We start from the raw sequence: 21,247 nt of genomic DNA, 5'->3' as shown, positions 1-21,247 counted from the left end.
CTTCACAGTGCAGCTGGAAGACAGCTCCCCAGGCTCTCCCCTGTAGTTTTCAGGCTCAAAGGGTTAAAAAGAGAGGGGGGGCACTAAACTTAGGCGCAATATTGTTTATACAAGCAGCTATTGGGGGGAAAAAATCACTCAGTTATAGTGTTAATCCCTGCATTATATAGCGCTCTGGTGTGTGCTGGCATACTCTCTCTCTGTCTCCCCAAAGGACTTTGTGGGGTCCTGTCCTCAGTCAGAGCATTCCCTGTGTGTGTGCTGTGTGTCGGTACGGCTGTGTCGACATGTGGGATGAGGAAGGTTACGTGGAGGTGGAGCAGAGGCCGAAAATGGGATGTCGCCCCCTGTGGGGCCGACACCAGAGTGGATGGATAGGTGGAAGGTATTAACCGACAATGTCAACTCCTTACATAGAAGGCTAGATGACGTAAAACAGCTGTGGGACAGCCGGCTTCTCAGCCCGCGCCTGCCCAGGCGTCTCAAAGGCCATCAGTGGCTCAAAAAACGCCCGTTACCTCAGATGGCAGACACAGATGTCGACACAGAGTCTGGCTCCAGTGTCGAGGAGGTTGAGATATATACACAATCCACTAGGAACATCCGTTACATGATCTCGGCAATAAAAAATGTGTTACACATTTATGATATGAACCCAAGTACCACATAAAAGGGGTTTTATTTTTGGGGAGAAAAAGCAGCCAGTGTTTTGTTCCCCCATCAGATGAGTGAATGAAGTGTGTGAAGAAGCGTGGGTTCCCCCAATAAGAAACTGGTAATTTCTAAAAAGTTACTGATGGCGTACCCTTTCCCGCCAGAGGATAGGTCACGTTGGGAGATATCCCCTAGGGTGGATAAGACGCTCACACGTTTGTCAAAAAAGGTGGCACTGCCGTCTTAGGATACGGCCACCTTGAAGGAGCCTGCTGATAAAAAGCAGGAGGCTATCCTGAAGTCTGTATATACACACTCAGGTTCTATACTGAGACCTGCAATTGCCTCAGCATAAATAGTGCTGCTGCAGCGTGGTCTGATACCCTGTCAGATAATATTAATACCCTAGACAGGGATAATATTTTGCTAACATAGAGCATATTAAAGACGTCGTCTTATATATGAAGGATGCACAGAGGGATATTTGCCGGCTGGCATCCAGAATTAATGCAATGTCCATTTTGCCAGGAGGGTATTAGAAACTCGGCAGTGGACAGGTGATGCTGCCTTTAAAAGGCACATGGAGATTCTGCCTTATAAGGGTGAGGAATTGTTTGGGGATGGTCTCTGGGACCTCGTATCCACAGCAACAGCTGGGAAGAATTTTTTTTACCTCAGGTTCCTCACAGCCTAAGAAAGTACCGTATTTTCAGGTACAGTCCTTTCGGCTTCAGAAAAGCAAGCGGGTCAAAGGCGCTTCCTTTCTGCACAGAGGCAAGGGAAGAAGGAAAATGCTGCACCAGACAGCCAGTTCCCAGGATCAAAAATCTTCCCCCGCTTCCTCTGAGTCCACCGCATGACGCTGGGGCTCCACAGGTGGAGACAGGTGCGGTGGGGGCGCGTCTCGGGACCTTCAGGGACCAGTGGGCTTGCCCACAGGTGGATCCCTAGGTTCTGCAAGTAGTATCATAGGGATACAGGCTGGAGTTCGAGGCGACTCCCCCTCGCCGTTACCTCACATCAGCCTTGCCTGCTGCCCTCGGAGAAAGGTAGTACTGGCGGCAATTCACAAGCTGTACTTCCAGCAGGTGAAATCAAGGTACCCCTCCTTCAACAAGGCCGGGGTTACTATTCCAAAATGTTGTGGTACCGAAACCAGACGGTTCGGTGAGACCCATTCCAAAATTGAAATCCTTGAACACTTATATATGAAGGTTCAAGTTCAAAATGGAATCGCTCAGGGCGATTATTGCAAGCCTGGAGAATTTCATGGTATCACTGGACATCAAGGATGCTTACCTGCATGTCCTTATTTACCCTCTTCACCAGGAGTACCTCAAAATTGTGGTACAGGATTGTCATTACCAATTCCAGACGTTGCCGTTGGTCTGTCCCCGGCACCGAGGTATTTACCAAGGTAATGGCCGAAATAATTATCCCGTACTTGGACGATCTCCTTATAAAGGCGAGGTCCAGGGAGCAGTTGTTCGTCGGAGTTGCTCTATCTCGGGAAGTGCTACACCAGCACGGCTGGATTCTGATTATTCCTAAGTCGCAGCTGGTTCCTACGACGCGTCTACTGTTCCTGGGTATGGTTCTGGACACAGAACAGGATAAAAATGTGTTTCTCCCTGGGGAGAAGTCCAAGGAGTTGTTGTCTCTAGACAGAGACCTCCTAATACAAATATAGGTGTCGGTGCATCAATGCACGCGAGCCCTGGGAAAGATGGTAGCTTCTTACGAAGAAATTCCATTCGCCAGGTCCCATGCAAGAATCTTCCAGTGGGATCTGTGGGACAAGTGGTCCGGGTCGCATCTTCAGATGCATCGGCGGATAACCCTGTCTCCAAGGGACAGGGTGTCACTGTTGTGGTGGCTGCAGAGTGCTCATCTAGGGGGCCGCAGATTCGGCATACAGGACTGGGTCCTGGTGACCACGGATGCCAGCCTTCGAGGCTGGGGGGGCAGTCACACAGGGAAGAAACTTCCAAGGCTATGGAAAAGTCAGGAGACTTCCCTACACATAAATATTCTGGAAGTAAGGGCCATTTACAATGCCCTAAGTCAGGCTAGACCCCTGCTTCAACACCGGCCGGTGCTGATCCAGTCAGACAACATCACGGCGGTCGCTCATGTAAACCGACAGGGCGGCACAAGAAGCAGGATGGCGATGGCAGAAGCCACAAGGATTCTCCGATGGGCGGAAAATCATGTGTTAGCACTGTCAGCAGTGTTCGTTCCCGGCGTGGACAACTGAGAAGCAGACTTTCTCAGAAGACACGACCTCCACCCGGGAGAGTGGGGACTTCATCCAGAAGTATTCCAAATGATTGTACACCGTTGGGAAAGGCCACAGGTGGACATGATGGCGTCCCGCCTCAACAAACAGTTACAAAGATATTGCGCCAGGTCAAGGGACCCTCAGGCGATAGCTGTGGACGCTCTAGTAACACCGTGGGTGTACCAGTCGGTGTATGTGTTCCCTTCTCTGCCTCTCTTACCCAGGGTAATGAGAATAATAAGAAGGAGAGGAGTAAGAACTATACTCATTGTTCCGGGTTGGCCAAGAAGAGCTTGGTACCCAGAACTCCAAGAAATGATCTCAGAGGACCCATGGCCTCTGCCGCTCAGACAGGACCTGCTGCAGCTGGGGGCCTGTCTGTTCCAAGACGTACCGCGGCTGCGTTTGACGGCATGGCGGTTGAACGCCGGATCCTGAAGGAAATGGGCATTCCGGAGGAAGTTATCCCTACGCTATTTAAAGCTAGGACAGAAGTGAACGCAAACCATTATCACCGCATATGGCGGAAATATGTTGCGTGCTTTGAGGCCAAGAAGGCCCCAAAGGAGAAATTTCAGCTAGGTCGATTTCTGCACTTCCTACAGTCAGAGGTGCCTATGGGCCTAAAATTGGGTTCCATGAAGGTCCAGATTTCGGCTCTATTGATTTTCTTCCAAAATAGAACTGGCTTCACTGCCTGAAGTTCAGACTTTTGTTAAGGGAGTGCTGCATAGTCAGCCCCCGTTTGTGCCTCAAGTGGCACCATGGGATCTCAACGTGGTGTTGGATTTCCTGAAGTCGCATTGGGTTGAGCCACTTAAATCCGTGGAGCTACAATACCTCACGTGGAAAGTGGTCATGCTGTGGGCCTTGGCGTCGGCCAGGCGTGTATCAGAATTGGCGGCTTTGTCATACAAAAGCCCTTATCTGTATTTTATATGGATAAGGCGGAATTGAGGACTCGTTCCCAATTCTTTCCTAAGGTGGTATCAGTTTTTCATGTGAACCAACCTATTGTGGTGCCTGCGGCTACTTGGGACTTGGAGGATTCCAAGTTACTGGACGTAGTCAGGGCCCTGAAAAGTATATGTTCCACGACGGCTGGAGTCAGGAAAACTGACTCGCTGTTTATCCTGTATGCACCCAACAAGCTGGGTGCTCCTGCTTCTAAGCAGACTATTGCTCGCTGGATCTGTAGCACGATTCAACTTGCACATGCTGCGGCTGGACTGCCGCACCCTAAATCTGTAAAAGCCCATTCCACGAGGAAAGTGGGCTCTTCTTGGGCGGCTGCCCGAGGGGTCTCGGCTTTACAACTTTGCCGAGCTGTTACTTGGTCGGGTTCAAACATTTTTGCAACAGTCTACAAGTTTGATACCCTGGCTGAGGAGGACCTAGAGTTTGCTCATTCGGTGCTGCAGAGTCATCCGCACTCTCCCGCCCGTTTGGGAGCTTTGGTATAATCCCCATGGTCCTTACGGAGTCCCAGCATCCACTTAGGACGTTAGAGAAAGTAAGATTTTACTCACCGGTAAATCTATTTCTCGTAGTCCGTAGTGGATGCTGGGCGCCCATCCCAAGTGCGGATTGTCTGCAATACTTGTTTATAGTTATTGCTTAACTAAAGGGTTATTGTTGAGCCATCTGTTGAGAGGCTCAGTTATATTTCATACTGTTAACTGGGTATAGTATCACGAGTTATACGGTGTGATTGGTGTGGCTGGTATGACTCTTACCCGGGATTCAAAATCCTTCCTTATTGTGTCAGCTCTTCCGGGCACAGTATCCTAACTGTGGTCTGGAGGAGGGTCATAGTGGGAGGAGCCAGTGCACACCAGGTAGTCCTAAAGCTTTCTTTAGTTGTGCCCAGTCTCCTGCAGAGCCGCTATTCCCCATGGTCCTTACGGAGTCCCAGCATCCACTACGGACTACGAGAAATAGATTTACCGGTGAGTAAAATCCTATTTATTCTATTTAACCCCTCCCCCCCTCCCCACACACCCTTTTATTTCACTTTTGTCCATTGTTTTGAACTCATATATAGTATAAATGAAACATTTTTAGAGGTGAGCAGTCATTTTTTCAAATGGGTCACAGATTCCTATAATCCTAGACACGGTAGTGGAGAGCTTGGCTGTGCCCAGGTACTTTTTTTTTTTTTGGGGGGGGGGGGGGGGGCCTAATCATTGGAGGTGTGGCCTTGCACCCTTAGAAGAAAAAATAGTATTTTAAGGACCTAACTGACCACACTGCAACACACAGCAGCATGAGCTGGGCTGAGGAGAAGAGCTGCAGCTGCTGCTGCCAGTTAAAGGGGAAGTACCCCGAAACCCCTCCGCTCTTAGCACCACTGATCCTAGATTCCTATACATATGCATTTGCTGGTTAAAGGCAAGTGCATGGTATTAAAGGGGAAGTTTCTGAGCGTAAGAAGGATGGAATGTACCTACTGTATGATTAGGCAACACAGGGATTTATTAGGCACTTTCCCCACTTTTTTGTCAATTCTCGCATCATGTATTCTGTAGGTACTGTATAATACAAGCACAAGAACATTATGTACTGTATGAATTCTTATTTAGTATAATCACCAAACTAAAGTGTAAAATATTGTCACAGTCTTCCACTTGGGATGATAATGTCATAACTTCATGTGTACATTTTTCCATAATAATTTTATTGGTAGATTTTCAGTTTTGGGAACGTTTCCCCTTTAGCATCATTGTAGTGATTGTTCCATTTACTGATGAACAAAAGGCGTATTATGATGAATATGAACTTGTAGATAGCAACAGTGTCGGACTGGGGCATGAAGGGCACACCGGGGAATGCAGTGGTAGGAGCCCATGTTTAGGGGTGTGGTCAGTCTCCAGAGGGGGTGTGGCCAGCCACTACATTGGATTGCCAAACTATTATGAGTGCATGGGCTGGGCCCCTTGACAAATATACAAATACTGCTAGTGTGTGTGCATGATAATGCACCAGATAAATATTGGCAATGCACTGTACAGAATACATCATAGTCCTGCGCAGTATAATGTGACATATGTATAATGTATAATTCAAGAACACAGTCTGGAACCTGATCACTACAGGAGGAGGAGGGGCCCCAGGCAGTGGGGCCCACCGGTGGTTTCCCCTGTACCCCTGTGTACCCCTGCCAGTCCGACCCTGGATAGCATGATATCTCCCTTTGTCTGGTTTTATTTGCATGCTTACTTATATATACATATGAGAGATAAGATTAGTATATATTATTAAACACTCAATGCATGTCATCCATCTATAAGTTTTTTTCTTTTTATTGCGTTTAATGTCTGTTTATAGAGGCTCAGATCTCCTTCAACTCATTTCAATCATTCCGGTTCCCCCCCCCCCCCAAGCATGGCACAGACGACGTGGTATGTGACTAGATGCATGCAGCAGTTAGGGGGCTTGGTGAACTCTATTACAGCACTGTATTTCTCTAGGGAATCAGAAGAACGGGCTGTCATTGGAAATAGTAATGTACTAATACATGTAATGCTTTTGTCAAAATGATTTGACCATGGTCTTTAAAAGCACTCATCTGTTACCCTTGGGCAATTTCACATTTTTCTAATCATTTTACCATCGGTTTAGAAGCTTGGCGCTCTGCAATAAATCAGGAGCAGCGTTACCAGTAATTATCTGGCAGTTTTGGACAAGTAACTTATGTTGTTTGCATGTGCGTCTACATTTTCTGTAACGGGTACACACAATTAGCTGCAGTGATGGTCACGCGGAGGGTAGGATTATGAAAAGCATTCCCAATTTAACAATGTTAAAGTGCTGTATTTAGGGGAAAATTTGAAATACGTCTCCTTTCGTTCTGAATATAAAAAACAGTATAGTTATTATACATTGATTTAGAATATCATTAAACAAGCAATGAACACTATGAAAAATAGCATTATATTAGCCTGAATCTAGCAATGTGAGCATTGGGCATTGTGTGACCTTGAGGGAGATGAATCAGACCTTCTAAAGTGGACAAGCTTCTAGCTATCATTTAGCAAGTGTATGTATGTACTGGGGCCAGGGCCATATATCTGAGTATATATTTGTTTGTTTGTCTGGTTATCTGCTTATGCATTCGGGACACCCCTGCACTGATTGGGCTGAAACCAACGTGAGTTGGTCCAGTTGGATCCTGGCCAGGTTTTAGGGGGGGGGTAGGGTCCTGGCCAGACCTCACAGTGGAAAGCGACGGGAAGAACTTTGACCCAGGAAGCCTATTCTGGGCTGTAATAACTGACAGAAATAACTATAAATTAATTAACTAATATAATTGACAGAAATGGAGGTGAGAAGACAAAAAAAAGGGGATCAGCACTAAATGCCGCCGGCCGGAATCCCGGCGGTCAAAATGCCGATGCCGGAATCCCGACCAGACAATCCCGACAGGGGTGGCGAGCGGAACGCAGCCCCTTGCAGGCTCGCTTCGCTCGCCACGCTGCGGGCACGGTGCCTCGCTACGCTCTGCACACTATTATATTCTCCCTTTATGGGTGTCGTGGACACCCACGGAGGGAGAATATGTCGGGATTGTGGCAGTCGGGATTCCGGCGCCGGTATTTCGACCGCCGGGATTCCGGCCGGTGGCATCTTGACCGCATCCCAAAAAAAGTTGTGTACCCAAAAACCTTGGAATAGCAACATTAATAACAGAAAGAGAACTTTAAACCCATCTTGCAATGGGAAAGTAATTATAAAACTGAGCAGAAAGAAAAGCTGGATGGCTACTGGCAGCTCCCCAAAATACAACACTGGGCAGCCACCTCATGGGTGTGTTGGAAGAGCTACTAATCATTTTTAATATGTTGACAGTTACATCCAACTCACTGATAACTCAATAACTGGACAATTTAAACCCAGACAACGCCGGGTACTTCAGCTAGTGTGTGTGTATATATACTGTATGTGTGTGTGTGTGTGTGTGTGTGTGTGTGTATATATATATATATATATATATATATATATATATATTAATGCGAAGGATGATACAGCGCCACTTGTGGATTAAAATCTCAGTGATGAAAAATCGTATGCTAAAAAATTAATTAAAAACACAACCACCTTGTTAAAGGTGTCTGCCACCCCTTAAGGTTGCAACACTAGTACAATGCTGCCTAAAGGATATATAGTAGGGGGATAAGGGTACCGGCGACTATTGTTGTGTGAGTACGCAAAAGGTTACTGTTAAAAGGTATGATTCATGAGCCAAAAAATATAAAATTTGAACAAACAGTTTTAATAGCACATATAGATAAGATGTTTAAAAAGGTCATAAAACATCCAAAGACAAGTAAAAAGGTAAAAAGGTAAGGACTTAGCTTTTTAAAATAGGCAAGGGGGTCACTGCAGGGAACCCAACGCGTTTCGTCACATCAGACTTCTTCAAAGGGTAGGGACAGAGTGAAATGGCATGCCTATTTATAGCCCCAGTGGTAACTGATATGGGTGTGTGATGACATCATCGGTCATGTGGTCAGAAAAAAGCAATCAAGGATATTTAACATAAGTATAATCAGGACATTATATCAGAACATGGCCCCAGGTAGTGTGGGTCACAGTAGCCAAGTTTATGTGGAAAACGAGTGTTCAAAGTTGTTCAAAACGTTTCAGAAAGACTTTAAAACAGTAAATTGTGGCACTTCCGCCACACTTCCGGTGACGGAGGTAGCGCGTCACGTGACCTCCGATACTTCCGCCCCACTTCCGGTTCGCTAGTGCGCATGCGTCGGCGGCGATTCGTGTACACCGCGCATGTGCCTGTTGTCTTGTTTAGGATGGCAGCAGACGATCTTCTTGAGCCCAGGGAAAAACTGTATGTCCATCAACCGGCGCATCATAGCGGCCATTTTGCAGGGGATATGTTCCATAGAATATACATGTATTACGGCGGCCATCTTTCCAGAGTTTGAGGAGGCTCAATACTTGTAATTTTGCGGTATCCATGGCAATAGTCATATGTAAATAGAACAAGAGAGAACACGGTGAAATCTATGTAGTGGTCTTTTCTCATTGATATACAACTTATTAGTTTGAATAGTTTAGATAGCCACACATATAATCGTGCAAGATCTGGATCATAATTTGATAACAATTAGTGAGGAGATGAGGAATGCAGGATATAGTATGGGAAGTGCAAAAAGTGAACCATGTGCAAAGTGAGACTTCATCCTGTGTGAATACATACTTATTTGGTCCGGTATAATAATAAAAATAATAATAATAAAAATAAAAATAAAAATAAATAAAAATAATAATAATAAAAATAAATAAAAATAATAATAAAAATAAAAATAATAAAAATAAAAATAAATAAAAATGATAAAAATAATTATGAAAATATATAACCTAATATGGTGATTATTTTTCGGAATAACTATTAACTAAGGGAAGAGTGTGTCCTCCTTAGTTAAGGTGGTAAAGTGACATGTGCAATATGAGACATTATATGTGTCAGGTGATGATAGACCGGTTACTGGTTGGCTTGACGTCATTTGTCAGTCCTTACAGTACCCGATCTTCCCGGATGGTCACCCTCTCTGGTACTGATCGGGCCCAGACACTGCTTAGCTTCCAAGGTCGGACGAGATTGGGCGTGCCAGTGTGGTTTGACTGTACACACCGGTAGACGTCGTAACACCAGCACAAGTTCGCATAACACCTGAAGCATATCTTTATTCGTGATTATGGATGCAGGCAACACAAACACAAGGGGGGGGGGTTTAAAAAGAAGATACGGCACCTCATAAGAAGGGTGCAATCTCATATCCCTCGTTCAGACCCCTTGGTTGCAGGGTCTGTAGCTGGAATATCCAATACATCTCCCTCCTTGAAAGTTTATTCGCAAGGTCACCTCCTCTTTCTCCCAAGCAGACCTTGCGAATAAACTTTCAAGGAGGGAGATGTATTGGATATACCAGCTACAGACCCTGCAACCAAGGGGTCTGAACGAGGGATATGAGATTGCACCCTTCTTATGAGGTGCCGTATCTTCTTTTTAACCCCCCCCCCCCCCCCCTTGTGTTTGTGTTGCCTGCATCCATAATCTTTCCCACATATCTCTTTCGTCAGTGATCTACTTACTTGAATGCCCCTGCAAAAAGAGATATGTGGGAAAGACGAAAAGATCACTAAAAACAAGGATCCAGGAACACATACGAAACATCAAGAACAAGGTGGAGAGCCACACTGTTTCAAGACATTTTACGGCACGGCACAACTCCAATCCTGAAGATCTCACATTCAAGGCCATCGAGCATGTCTGCTTGGGAGAAAGAGGAGGTGACCTTGCGAATAAACTTTCAAGGAGGGAGATGTATTGGATATTCCAGCTACAGACCCTGCAACCAAGGGGTCTGAACGAGGGATATGAGATTGCACCCTTCTTATGAGGTGCCGTATCTTCTTTTTAAACCCCCCCCCTCCTTGTGTTTGTGTTGCCTGCATCCATAATCACGAATAAAGATATGCTTCAGGTGTTATGCGAACTTGTGCTGGTGTTACGACGTCTACCGGTGTGTACAGTCAAACCACACTGGCACGCCCAATCTCGTCCGACCTTGGAAGCTAAGCAGTGTCTGGGCCCGATCAGTACCAGAGAGGGTGACCATCCAGGAAGATCGGGTACTGTAAGGACTGACAAATGACGTCAAGCCAACCAGTAACCGGTCTATCATCACCTGACACATATAATGTCTCATATTGCACATGTCACTTTACCACCTTAACTAAGGAGGACACACTCTTCCCTTAGTTAATAGTTATTCCAAAAAATAATCACCATATTAGGTTATATATTTTCATAATTATTTTTATAATTTTTATTTATTTTTATTATTTTTATTTTTATTATTATTATTATTTTTATTTATTTTTATTATTATTATTTTTATTTATTTTTATTTTTATTTTTATATTTATTTTTATTATTATTATTTTTATTATTATACCGGACCAAATAAGTATGTATTCACACAGTATGAAGTCTCACTTTGCACATGGTTCACTTTTTGCACTTCCCATACTATATCCTGCATTCCTCATCTCCTCACTAATTGTTATCAAATTATGATCCAGATCTTGCACGATTATATGTGTGGCTATCTAAACTATTCAAACTAATAAGTTGTATATCAATGAGAAAAGACCACTACATAGATTTCACCGTGTTCTCTCTTGTTCTATTTACATATGACTATTGCCATGGATACCGCAAAATTACAAGTATTGAGCCTCCTCAAACTCCGGAAAGATGGCCGCCGTAATACATGTATATTCTATGGAACATATCCCCTGCAAAATGGCCGCTATGATGCGCCGGTTGATGGACATACAGTTTTTCCCTGGGCTCAAGAAGATCGTCTGCTGCCATCCTAAACAAGACAACAGGCACATGCGCGGTGTACACGAATCGCCGCCGACGCATGCGCACTAGCGAACCGGAAGTGGGGCGGAAGTATCGGAGGTCACGTGAAGCGCTACCTCCGTCACCGGAAGTGTGGCGGAAGTGCCACAATTTACTGTTTTAAAGTCTTTCTGAAACGTTTTGAACAACTTTGAACACTCGTTTTCCACATAAACTTGGCTACTGTGACCCACACTACCTGGGGCCATGTTCTGATATAATGTCCTGATTATACTTATGTTAAATATCCTTGATTGCTTTTTTCTGACCACATGACCGATGATGTCATCACACACCCATATCAGTTACCACTGGGGCTATAAATAGGCATGCCATTTCACTCTGTCCCTACCCTTTGAAGAAGTCTGATGTGACGAAACGCGTTGGGTTCCCTGCAGTGACCCCCTTGCCTATTTTAAAAAGCTAAGTCCTTACCTTTTTACTTGTCTTTGGATGTTTTATGACCTTTTTAAACATCTTATCTATATGTGCTATTAAAACTGTTTGTTCAAATTTTATATTTTTTGGCTCATGAATCATATTTTTTAACAGTAACCTTTTGCGTACTCACACAACAATAGTCGCCGGTACCCTTATCCCCCTACTATATATATATATATATATATATATATATATACTATGCAATAGGCGGCACTTACGGACTTTTGTCAAACAGAACCGGACACTCCCGCATTTATTTTAATAAACCTTTGTCAGGGGAAAAAAAACCGTAACGTTGAAATAAATGCGGGAGTGTCCTGCTCTGTTTGACAAAAGTCGTGAGTGCCGCCTATTGCATAGGATATATCACTTTCGTTGAAGGAAGGCACCCGGCATGCTGATTATTTTTATTGAAATCGGGAGTGCTGAGTACACGCTAGCATATATAAAGATAATATATATATAGATATATATAGATATACACTGCTCAAAAAAATAAAAGGAACACTAAAATAACACATCCTAGATCTGAATGAATGAGATATTCTTATTAAATACTTTGTTCTTTACATAGTTGAATGTGCTGACCACAAAATCACACTAAAATCATCAATTGAAATCAAATTTATTAACCCATGGAGGTCTGGATTTGGAGTCACACTCAAAATTAAAGTGGAAAAACACACTACAGGCTGATCCAACTTTGATGTAATGTCCTTAAAACAAGTCAAAATGAGGCTCAGTAGTGTGTGTGGCCTCCATGTGCCTGTATGACCTCCCTACAATGCCTGGGCATGCTCCTGATGAGGTGGCGGATGGTCTCCTGAGGGATCTCCTCCCAGACCTGGACTAAAGCATCCGCCAACTCCTGGACAGTCTGTGGTGCAACGTGGCGTTGGTGGATGGAGCGAGACATGATGTCCCAAATGTGCTCAATTGGATTCAGGTCTGGGGAACGGGCAGGCCAGTCCATAGCATCAATGCCTTCATCTTGCAGGAACTGCTGACACACTCCAGCCACATGAAGGTCTAGCATTGTCTTGCATTAGGAGGAACCCAGGGCCAACTGCACCAGCATATGGTCTCACAAGGGGTCTGAGGATCTCATCTCGGTACCTAATGGCAGTCAGGCTACCTCTGGCGAGCACATGGAGGGCTGTGCGGCCCCCCAAAGAAATGCCACCCCACACCATTACTGACCCACTGCCAAACCGGTCATGCTGGAGGATGTTGCAGGCAGCAGAACGTTCTCCTTGGCGTCTCCAGACTCTGTCACGTCTGTCATATGTGCTCAGTGAGAACCTGCTTTCATCTGTGAAGAGCACAGGGCGCCAGTGGCGAATTTGCCAATCTTGGTGTTCTCTGGCAAATGCCAAACGTCCTGCACGGTGTTGGGCTGTAAGCACAACCCCCACCTGTGGACGTCGGGTCCTCATACTACCCTCATGGAGTCTGGTTCTGATCGTTTGAGTAGACACATGCACATTTGTGGCTTGCTGGAGGTCATTTTGCAGGGCTCTGGCAGTGCTCCTCCTTTTCCTCCTTGCACAAAGGCGGAGGTAGCGGTCCTGCTGCTGGGTTATTGCCCTCCTACAGCCTCCTTCACGTCTCCTGATGTACTGGCCTGTCTCCTGGTAGCGCCTCCATGCTCTGGACACTACGCTGACAGACACAGCAAACCTTCTTGCCACAGCTCGCATTGATGTGCCATCCTGGATGAGCTGCACTACCTGAGCCACTTGTCTGGGTTGTAGACTCCGTCTCATGCTACCACTAAAGTGAAAGTACCGCCATCTTTCAAAAGTGACCAAAACATCACCCAGAAAGCATAAGAGCTGAGAAGTGGTCTGTGATCACCACTTGTAGAACAACTCCTTTATTGGGTGTGTCTTGCTAATTGCCTATAATTTCCACCTGTTGTCTATTCCATTTGCACAACAGCATGTGAAATTGATTGTCAAACAGTGTTGCTTCCTAAGTGGACAGTTTGATTTCACAGAAGTGTGATTGATTTGGAAAATCAAATGGAGGAATAATAAGACTTAAGACAGAGAGTGAGCATTTGGTGGAGGGTGACAAGGCAATAGCAGATCACCTAAATAATTATTTTTGCTCAGTATTTACTACAGAAGAAGGGATGGGGCCACAGTTAAGTTGCAAGGACATTCATAAAAATAAGGTAGATGAAAGTACATTTACAGAGGAGAAGGTCCTAACAGAACTTTCACAACTAAAAGTGGATAAATCAATGGGACCAGATGGGATACACCCAAGGATACTCAAAGAGCTAAAAGATGTGCTGGTTACACCATTAACAGAATTATTTAACCAGTCACTAAATACAGGTGCTATTCCAGAGGACTGGAAAAGAGCAAATGTAGTTCCACTGCACAAAAGTGGAAGCAAGGAAGAAGCAAGTAACTACAGACCAGTAAGCCTTACATCAGTAGTGGGGAAAGTAATGGAAAAACTATTAAAAGAAAGAGTTGTGAAATATCTTAAATCAAACCACTTACAGGATCCAAAACAGCATGGATTTACTGGTGGTAGATCATGCCAAACAAATCTTATTTACTTTTTTGACTCTGTGACGAAAATAATAGACCAAGGGGGAGCTGTAGATGTAGCATATCTAGACTTTAGTAAGGCATTTGACACTGTCCCACATCGCAGACTGCTAAATAAACTTGAAAGCGTGGGGGTGGATTATAAAACAGTTAAATGGATAAGAACCTGGTTGCAGGATAGGAAACAGACAGTTGTAGTTAATGGAGTGCAATCTATGGAGGGAAATCTTACCAGTGGAGTACCCCAGGGATCTGTACTTGGTCCAGTTCTCTTTAATATCTTTGTTGGTGACATTGCAGATGGTATTGAAGGGAAGGTATGCCTTTTTGCAGATGATACAAAGATATGCAACAGGGTAGACACACCGGGAGGGGTAAAACAAATGATTGATGAAAAGCAATGCAACAAAGCAATGAGAAAGGCAAGTCAGATGCTTGGTTGCATAGGGAGAGGAATCAGTAGTAGGAAAAAATAAGTGATAATGCCACTGTATAGGTCATTGGTGCGGCCCCATCTGGAATACTGTGTCCAGTTCTGGAGACCATATCTCCAGAAGGATATAAATACATTAGAGAGTGTACAAAGAAGGGCAACTAAAATGGTGCATGGCCTACATCACAAAACGTACCCGGAAAGGCTAAAAGATCTTAACATGTATAGTTTGGAGGAGAGAAGAGAAAGGGGGGACATTATAGAAACTTTCAAATATATCAAGGGTCTTAACAAAGTTCAGGAGGGAAACATTCTTCAAAGGAAGAGAAATATTAGAACTCAAGGACATACACTGAGACTGGAGTGGGGGAGGTTCGGGGGAAATTTAAGGAAAAATTACTTCACGGAAAGGGTAGTGGATAAGTGGAATAGTCTCCCATCAGAGGTGGTAGAGGCTAAGACTGTAGAGCAATTTAAACATGCTTGGGATAGGCATATGAATATCCTTACAAAGAATTAAGGTTCAAAAAGGGTTGAGATTACCTAAAGGATAAAAAAAAGGGGCAGACTAGATGGGCCAAGTGGTTCTTATCTGCCGTCAAATTCTGTTTCTATGACTTACATTGTGTTGTTTAAGTGTTCCCCCTATTTTTTTGAGCAGTGTATGTGTGTGTGTGTGTGTATATATATATATATATATATATATATATTGTGACAAGAACACTGGGATAGTGTTTGAGGGCAGGTATGTTTGTCCCAGGTTCTTGTCTTACATGTATTAGAAAAATGAAAACTTCTAGGAATATGTTTTGTTTTGTTAGAACCTTTTCAGTTTGTTGGAAAAGCTGGGTAAGGGCCCTGAAAGAGAGATGGGGCAAGTTCCAGACATTGGGCCCAGTTCGGGTCTTTGGCCTCACAGAAGGCTAATCAGGCTTTCAGCTGTGTAAGAGTGTTATAGAGCTGCTGGCCTGATTAGGGGGTGCAAGACTGCCTGGGAAGACTGCAGGATCTCTGTGAGAGAAACACGCTTCCTGATACAAGTGAGCTATACAGTGTTTGCTGGAGAACTCTGTGTTTTTTTGTTTTAGTGATAGTTAGGAACATCTTGTGTTTAGTTAGTGCTGGACAGGCAAGGTATTTTCTTTTGGAGTTTGTTTTATTTTCTGTACGATAAAACTGTCTGGGGCCAGTTGTACCAGAAACTGGACTTGTGTTGTTCCTCAGCTGCTGCGTGCTGCCATATACCCCAGGAAACGGCACCTTGCACCCTTACAGTGTTACAATAAATATATATATATATATATATATATATATATACATGCATATAATCTCTATATCCATCAGACCAGCACACTCTTTTGATGCCAAAAACGCGGTTGTATTTGTAAGCATGAGTTTACTACAATGACACATGAAAAGATTCCAGCATATCATACTTTACGTGCCAATGGCTTCCATGATATACCTGCTGAGGTCCATATACAGGTGTAACATAGTCAGGTCATCCCTACAGCTGTTTCGGTCTCCAACCGTCGACAGGGAAGATTCATTGTGCTGAACTCATGCTTTGAAATACAACCACGTTTTTTGCATCTAAAGAGTGTGCTGGTCTGATCTGTGCCTCAGCCGCTAATGGAGTTTTATGGAGCGGATGGATATATACTATCACCCGACCCTGCACCTACACAAGACATTTAGTGTTGTGCGACCTTTTGTTTGATTTGTGTGTGTATATACAGTTGTGCTCATAAGTTTACATACCCTAGCAGAATTTGTGATTTTCTGGCCATTTGTCAGAGAATATCAATGATAAATCACAAACTTTTCTTTCACTCATGGTTAGTGGTTGGGTGAAGCCATTTATTGTCAAACAACTGTGTTTACTCTTTTTAAATCATAATGACAACAGAAACTACCCAAATGACCCTGATCAAAAGTTTACATACCCTCGAGATTTTGGCCTGATAACATGCACACAAGTTGACACAAACGGGTTTGAATGGCTACTAAAGGTAGCCATCCTCACCTGTGATCTGTTTGCTTGTAATCAGTGTGTGTGTGTATAAAAGGTCAGTGAGTTTCTGGAATCCTGAAAGACCCTTGCATCTTTCATCCAGTGCTGCACTGACGTGTCTGGATTCTGAGTCATGGGGAAAGCAAAAGAATTGTCAAAGGATCTGTGGGAAAAGGTAATTGAACTGTATAAAACAGGAAAGGGATATAAAAAGATATCCAAGCAATTAAGAATGCCAATCAGCAGTGTTGAAACTCTAAGAAGTGGAAAATGAGGGATTCTGTGGAAACCAAATCACGGTCAGGTAGACCAACAAAGATTTCAGCCACAACTGCCAGGAAAATTGTTCGGGATGCAAAGAAAAATCCACAAATAACTTCAGCTGAAATACAGGACTCTCTGAAAAAAAGTGGTGTGGTTGTTTCAAGATGCACAATAAGGAGGCATTTGAAGAAAAATGGGCTGCATGGTCGAGTCACCAGAAGAAAGCCATTACTACGCAAATGTCACAAAGCATCCCGCTTACAATACTCCAAACAGCACAGAGACAAGCCTCAAAACTTCTGGAACAAAGTCATTTGGAGTGATGAGACCAAAATTGAACTTTTTGGTCACAACCATAAACGTTACATTTGGAGAGGAGTCAACAAGGCCTATGATGAAAGGTACACCATTCCTACTGTGAAACACGGAGGATCGCTGATGATTTGGGGATATGTGAGCTACAAAGGCACTGGAAACTTGGTCAAAATTGATGGCAAGATGAATGCAGCATGTTATCAGAAAATACTGGAGGAAAATTTGCACTCATCAGCCCGGAAGCTGCGCATGGGACGTACTTGGACGTTCCAACATGACAATGATCCAAAACACAAGGCCAAGTCGACCTGTCATTGGCTACAACAGAATAAAGTGTAGGTTCTGGAGTGGCCATCTCAATCTCCTGACCTCAATATCATTGAGCCACTCTGGGGAGATCTCAAACGTGCAGTTCATGCAAGACAGGCCAGGAATTTACAGGAACAGGAGGCTTTTTGCCAAGAAGAATGGGCAGCTTTACCATCTGAGAAAATAAAGAGCCTCATCCACAACTATCACAAAAGACTTCAAGCTGTCATTGATGTTAAAGGGGGCAATACATGGTATTAAGAACTGGGGTATGTAAACTTTTGATCAAGGACATTTGGGTAGTTTCTGTTGTCATTATGATTTAAAAAGAGTAAACACAGTTGTTTGACAATAAATGGCTTCACCCAACCACTAACCATGAGTGAAAGAAAAGTTTGTGAGTTATCATTCATATTCTCTGACAAATGGCCAGAAAATCAGAAATTCTGCTAGGGTATGTAAACTTATGAGCACAACTGTATGTATGTGTATATATATATATATATATATATATATATATATATATAATACAGTGGGGCAAAAAAAGTATTTGGACAGCCACCGATTGTGCAAGTTGACCCACTTAAAAAGATGAGAGAGGTCTGTAATTTCCATCATACAGTAGGTACACTTCAGCTGTGAGAGACAGAATCTAAAAAAAAAAAAAAAAATGGAAATCACATTGTATGAATTTTAAACAATTTATTTGTATATGCTTGTGGAAAATAAATATTTGGACAATCAAAAACTTTAACCCAATACTTTGTAATATAACCTCGGTTGGCAATTACAGAGGTCAAACGTTTCTTGTAGATCTTGACCAGGTTTGCACACACTGCAGCAGGTATTTTGGCCCACTCTTCCATGCAGATCTTGTCTAGATCTGTCATGTTATGGGACTGTTGCCGGGCAACACAGACTTTCAACTCCCTCCACAGATTTTCTATTGGGTTGAGGTCTGGAGACTAGCTAGGCCACTCCAGGACCTTGAAATGCTTCTAACTGAGCCACTCCTTAGTTGCCCGGGCGGTGTGTTTGGGGTCATTGTCATGCTGGAAGACCCAGCCACGTTCCATCTTCAATGCTTTTACTGAGGGAAGGAGGTTTTTGCCTAAAATCTCACGATACATGGCCCCATTCATCCTCTCCTTAATACGGATCAGTCGTCCTGTCCCCTTAGCAGAAAAGCAGCCCCAAAGCATGATGTTTCCACCCCCATGCTTCACAGTGGGTATGGTGTTCTTGGAGTTTATACCAAAAAGTAAAATTTTGCTCTCATCTGATCACATTACATTCTCCCAATCCTCCTCTGGATCATCCAGATGGCCACTGGCAAAGTTTAGACGGGCCTGGACATGTGCTGGCTTAAGCAGGGGGGCCTTTCGGGCGCTGCAGGATTTCAATCCATGACGACGTAGTGTGTTATTAATGGTAACCTTTGTGACTGTGGACCCAGCTCTCTTGAGGTCATTGACCAGGTCCCCCAGTATAGTTCTGGGCTGATTCCTCACCGTTCTCAAGATCATTGATACCCCACGAGGTGAGATCTTGCATGGAGTCCCAGGTCGAGGGAGATTGTCAGTGATCTTGTATTTCTTCCATTTTTTAATAATTGCACCAATCTGATATCTTCTCACCTAGCTGCTTGCCTATTGTCGAGTAGCTTCTTGTGCAGCTCTACAATTTTGTCCCTGCAGTCCTTAGACAGCTCTCTGGCTTTGGCCATGGTGGAGAGGTAGCAGTCTGACTGTTTGAGGGTGTGGACTGGTGTCTTCTATACAGATAACCAGTTCAAACAGGTGCCATTAATACAGGTAACAAGTGGAGGATAGAAGAGCTTCTTAAAGAAGAAGTAACAGGTCTGTGAGAGCCAGAAATCTTGCTGCTTGGTATGTGTCCAAATATTTATTTTCCACAAGAATATACAAATAAATTGTTTAAAAATCATACAATGTGATTTCCTGTGTGAAGCTGAAGTGTTTCACACTCACAGCTGAAGTGTACCTATGGTGGAAATTACAGACCTCTCTCATCTTTTTAAGTGGGTCAACTTGCACAATCGGTGGCTGTCCCCACTGTGTGTGTGTGTGTGTGTGTGTATATATATATATATACACACACACACACACACAAAACAGATGCTCGGCACTCCCGCACAATGAATTCCACCACACCGGGTGCCCTCCACAGCAGAAGCAATATAGCATAGAGTATTGGCAGCACTCACGGACTTGTAAGAATATGCTCAGGTCGACACATCTGTCTTCTTTCAATGTTTCGGTTTATTTCAACCTTTGTCGGGAATAATCCCGACAAAGGCTGAAATAAACCGAATCGTTGAAAGAAGACAGGTGTGGCGACCTGAGCTTTTTCTTACAAGTCCATGAGTGCTGCCAATACTGTGTGCTATATATTTGTGTTTTGGATATGGATCCCCGCTCATGTTTTGGATCTGGATTGGTTTTGCCAAAACCACCCTTTTGGGTTTTGGTTTTTGATCTGGATGATTTTTGAAAAAAACATAAAAACATCTAATAGCACAGATTTTGGGGGTAATTTTGATCCTACGGTATTATTAACCTCAATAACATTAATTTCCAAACTTATATAGAGACTTTACCGACATCTACAAAGGACTCACTAGTAAAATGGTTCCGAGGAACGTTATGGTATGAAACACAGGTTGCATTGGAGGACCCTCCAATTCCTTTGAGTAACCCTGCGTAATTGTTTTTGGATTTGATACCTGATGCACACGGAACTTATTGTATAATGTTGAATATATTATGTAAATTGTCCTGCCTTTGGTACAGACACAGACTATGCTGTTCTAAATAATTGTACACAACGCAATTGATTCATATTTCGTGTAAGTTTATTGAAGTTTCAATAAAATTAATTATTTAAAAAACAAAACATTCATTTCCACTAAATTCCAGTCTATTCTGAACACCTCACAATATTGTTTTTAGGCCAAAAGGTTGCACCAAGGTCACTGGAGGTCACTAAGTGACACAAGTGGGCGGCACAAACACCTGGCCCATCTAGAAGTGGCGCTGCAGTGTCAGACAGGATAGCACTTTTAAAAACTAGTACCCAAACAGCACATAATGCAAAGAAGAAAAAGAGGTGCAATGAGGTCGCTGGATGACTAAGCTAAGCAACCTGTGTGCACGGCACAAGCACCTGGCCCATCTAGAAGTGGCACTGCAGTGTCAGACAGGATAGCACTTTTAAAAACTAGGCCCCAAACAGCACATAATGCAAAGAAGAAAAAGAGGTGTAATGAGGTCGTTGGATGACTAAGCTAAGCGACCCAGGTGGGCAGCACAAACACCTGGCCCATCTAGGAGTGGCACAGCAGTGTCAGACAGGATGGCACTTTTAAAAACTAGGCCCCAAACAGCACATAATGCAAAGAAGAAAAATAGGTGCAATGAGGTAGCTGGATGATTAAGCTAAGCGACCCAAGTGTGCGGCACAAACACATGGCCCATCTAGGAGTGGCACTGCAGTGGCAGACAGGATGGCA

General features: G+C 43.8%; 1 protein-coding gene and 1 pseudogene across 7 annotated transcripts in view; one reads left to right on the top strand and one right to left on the bottom strand.

The window, feature by feature from the left end:
- The window catches only part of WWOX (WW domain containing oxidoreductase), a 1,758,901-nt gene that overhangs the window by 482,975 nt on the left and 1,254,679 nt on the right, over nt 1-21,247 (top strand). The window lies entirely within an intron of this gene.
- LOC134971506 (5S ribosomal RNA) lies at nt 9,470-9,588 on the bottom strand (annotated as a pseudogene).

This window comes from Pseudophryne corroboree, chromosome 11 (assembly GCF_028390025.1).
Source record: "Pseudophryne corroboree isolate aPseCor3 chromosome 11, aPseCor3.hap2, whole genome shotgun sequence".
Taxonomy (NCBI): Eukaryota; Metazoa; Chordata; class Amphibia; order Anura; family Myobatrachidae; genus Pseudophryne; species Pseudophryne corroboree.
The sequence above is the reverse complement of the archived record's forward strand: the minus strand, read 5'-3'. Positions and strand labels throughout refer to the sequence as shown.